This window comes from Vombatus ursinus, unplaced genomic scaffold (genome assembly GCF_900497805.2).
Source record: "Vombatus ursinus unplaced genomic scaffold, bare-nosed wombat genome assembly UNPS02015411.1, whole genome shotgun sequence".
NCBI lineage: Eukaryota > Metazoa > Chordata > Mammalia > Diprotodontia > Vombatidae > Vombatus > Vombatus ursinus.
Genome location: NW_020955189.1, coordinates 170104 through 173866, shown reverse-complemented (window position 1 = coordinate 173866; position 3763 = coordinate 170104). Strand labels below are relative to the sequence as shown.

At 42.0% G+C, this 3763-nt stretch overlaps 1 protein-coding gene across 1 annotated transcript in view; it reads right to left on the bottom strand.

Moving 5' to 3' along the window:
* LOC114032273 (zinc finger protein 883-like) overlaps positions 1-387 on the bottom strand; it is a 13304-nt gene extending 12917 nt beyond the window's left edge. Inside the window, exon 1 of the mRNA XM_027847525.1 lies at positions 334-387. The gene's annotated coding sequence lies outside the window, so the exon portion shown is untranslated. The remainder of the gene's footprint in view (positions 1-333) is intronic.
* Between the last annotated feature and the right edge of the window lie 3376 nt (positions 388-3763).

The following is a 3763-nucleotide window of genomic DNA, read 5'->3' as shown; positions in this document are numbered from 1 at the left end:
TGATGATGTCAAGCTCTTAGCACAGTGCCTGGCACACAGTAGGTGCTGAACACGTTGTTATTATTATTAATAATATAACATATATTATACAATAGTAATATAATAAGGATAACTATTGTTATTAGGGATTCCTGAGCCCAGAGCCAAAAGTCCACATCACGTGACTGGAGCCGCCCCACGTGACCCTCAGGGGCAGCTACGCCCTCATTCCACAGAGGAGTAAACTGAGGCTTGGCCAGTCCGGGGGCATCCCCTCCTGAGGCAGAACTCGAACACGGAGCGCGGAGGGGAGGCCCGGGCCGAGCACGACGGGCCCCTGGCCCCCGGACCTACCTCACTCGCTCCCGCCCCAGGGTCCCCCGCGGTCCGCCCCGAGCGCGCGCCAGGCCATGGCGGCCACATAACCGGGAAAAGGGCAACTTCCGGTGTAGCGAGCACTTCCGGTACAGGAAGTTATGGGACAACAAAAGGTCTTTTTCTTCATCTGCCGCAAGGACTTCTGGGTGTCGTAGTTCGGAGGCCAGGGTTACCTTGTGCGCATGCTCCGTAGGACCATACTACAAGGATGTAGACACAATGCTGTAGTGTGTCCCATTTCACTGTGAGATCATGAAGACCCCCCCCTCCAGGACGCCAGCGCCTCCTGCTGGTCCCCTCGGGAGTTCCCAGCTGGTTCTCGAAGACCCGGGCTCCCTGCCTGAAATGAACTCTCTCCTCCCTTCCCCCTCGAGGTCGTGCTCTCCTTTCCAGGCTAGGCTTAAGGGCCGCCTCCTCCAGGAAGCCTGTCTGGGTGCTCTTCCCTAAGTTGTGTCTTCGTTATCAGTGAAGGAGCTTGATTCTGTAAAGAGTAGGCTGTGGAGCCCCCAGACACTAGGAGTGGAATCCCACCTTTGAGATATACTCTTGTGTCAGTGAAGATTTTCTGACCAGATCCCAAAATTCAGTGGTCATCTCAGTGGAGATGACCCCACCATGGTTCTATCTCTTCTTTTTCGAGTCCCAGCTCCATGCTGGACAAACACCTCCACTGAATGACCCACAGGCCTCTTAAACAGCCTCAAGAGAAATCATTCCCTGCCTTCTGAAGACCCATTACATTAGAGGGTGATTTACTCAGTCAGGTCACCCCACCCCACTTAAAGACAATCTGATCCCTTAAAAGCATGCCTCAATCAATCATAGCTTTAGCCTAAGAGTGGAAAGTACTTGGAATTAGAGTAGAATTATGCAGGGAGAGTATTAGGTAGACTGAGGAAACCTGGTCAGACTGTGGGAGTCTTTTACAAATTTTCAAGCTATTTTAGAACTGGGGTCATTCCAGAAATCCAAACATTTGCTCCAGTGAACGCCCTTCAGGAGGAGTTCCTGGTGGGTGTGGGGAGGGGAGAGGATTTTGGCTTCAGCCTTCATTTCTTGTAGACGTTGCTTCCTTCACCCTTCTTACTGCTCAGAAAATTTCCTTTTTTATAAGTATCTTGATTCTTGTGTTTGAGCTTCTGCTCAGCTCTGGCCTTTCCCTCAGGATAGCTTAAAAGTCCTCTATTTCCCAAAAGTCTATTCTTAACCCTGTAGAAGTCTACTCTTTTTTTAATATGTAAGTAATTTTTGGTTGTAAGCCTATATCTTTTTCCTCTCAGATTATTGCTTTCCAAACTTTGCTTCTTTATAGTAGTAGCTGCCAAATCTTGTGTGATCCCGACTATGACTGCTCATTACCCGAACTCTTTCACAATAGCTGCTTGCAGATTTTTTTTTCTTAATTTAATCAGGAAACTTGATATTGGCTATAGTGTTCCTGGGGATTTTAGCTTAGAGGTTCATTTCAAGAGGTGACTGGTAGATTGTTTCTATTTTCACTTTGCCTGCTATTTTTGATAGATCTGGGCAAGTTTCCTTCATAATTTCTTTAAATATGACATCTGGGCTGAGGAATGCTGATGATTTATATGAATTTATTTTATATCCTGAAACTTTTCTGAATTTACTATTTCTTTTTAAAAACATTTTTGTTGATATTTTCTGTTTTTTACAGCACCATGGTTATCCCGAGTATCCTTCCCTCTTCCCTTCCCAGAGAGACCTCTCATATGACAAATAGTACTTTTTAGAAAGGGGGAAAAATGACCAACATAACTTAAAGATACAAAGAAAAAGTCAGAAAACATGTGCCATGTGGGACAGCTGTGAACTTGCCGCTCCCACAAAGGTAGGTTGGGGGTGTCTTCTCATATCTGTTCATTCAAGCCTTGCTTGATCTTTATAATTCTGTTACATTTTAGTTTGACTCTGTAGTGTGTCATTGTTCTTTCTGTTTATATTGTAGTCATGGATTTTGTTTTCTTGATTCTTCATGTTTCACTCTGCATCAATTTATACAAATCTTGCTTCTCTGTATTCTTCATACATGGAATTTTGTACAGTCTAGTAACAGTCTGTTATATTCATGTACCACAATTTGTTTAGCTATTCCCCGAATGATGGGCATTTGCTTCATTTCCAATTCTTAGCTATCACAAAAAGTGCTGCTATAAGTATTTTGGAGTACAATGGGACTTTTCCCTTATCGACGGCTTCCTTGGGGTATAAGCCCAGTAATGGAGTCTCTGATTTAAAAGGTAGGGCCATTTTAGTCACTTGTTTGCATAATTTCAAATTGCTTTCCAAAAGAGTTGTGCCATTTCACAGCTCTGCCCACGATGGATTAGTGTACCTATTCTTCTCCAACCTCTCCTACATGGACTGTTGCCTTTTTAAAAAAATCATTTTGCCAATTTGCAGGGTGTGAGGTGAAACCTGAGGGTTGTTTTCATTTGTATTTCTTTTATTATTAGTGACTTGGAGTATTTTTTACATGATTTTGAATACTTTTCAGTTCTTCTTTCAGAAACTGCTTATTCACATCCTTTGACCATTTATTGGGGAAATGAGTATTTTTAGACTTATATATGACTGTTGTTATGTCTTGGATACCAAACCCTTATCAAAGAAATCTGATGCAAAGATGTTTTCCATTTTGGCCACTTTCCTTTGTAATATCTTAGATTTATTAATGTTGTCTGTGGAGAAGCTTTTCAGTTTCAAGTATTCAAACATCTATTTTTTCTTTTATAATGGCTTCTATGTCTTTGGTAAAGAATGCATCTCCTACCCATAGCTGTAATAAATTTATTATTTCAATTTCTTTGGTTCATTCTCTAGGGTTTTATAAGCAATCTATCTTATTTGCAAAAAATGTTCTTCATTGCCTATGCTTATTCCCTCAGCATTTCTTTTTTCTTTTTGTCTCATTGCTATAGCAATGTCTCATTTCTAGCAATACATCAGAGAGTAATAGTGATAATTGAATCCTTACTTTACTTATTGGGCCTTATTGGAAAGATCTGTAGTTTATCCCCACTATGGATAACACAGGCCCTTGCTTTAGATTAGATGTTATTTATCATATTGGGGCAGCTGGGTGGCACAGTGGATAGGGCACTGGGCTTGGAGTCAGGAGGATCTGAGTTCAAATCCAGCCTCAGACACTTACTAGCTATGTGACCTTGGGCAAGTCATTTAACCCTGTTTGCTTCAGTTTCCTCATCTGTGAAATGAATTACAGAAGGAAACGGCAAACCATTCCAGTATCTTTGCCAAGAAAACACCAAATGGGCCACAAAGAGTCAGACACAACGGCAATGACTGAAAAACAACAACATTTATCATGTTAAGGAAAGGTGTTTATTCCTTTGTTTTCTAGTGCTTTTAACAGGAACGGCTATTA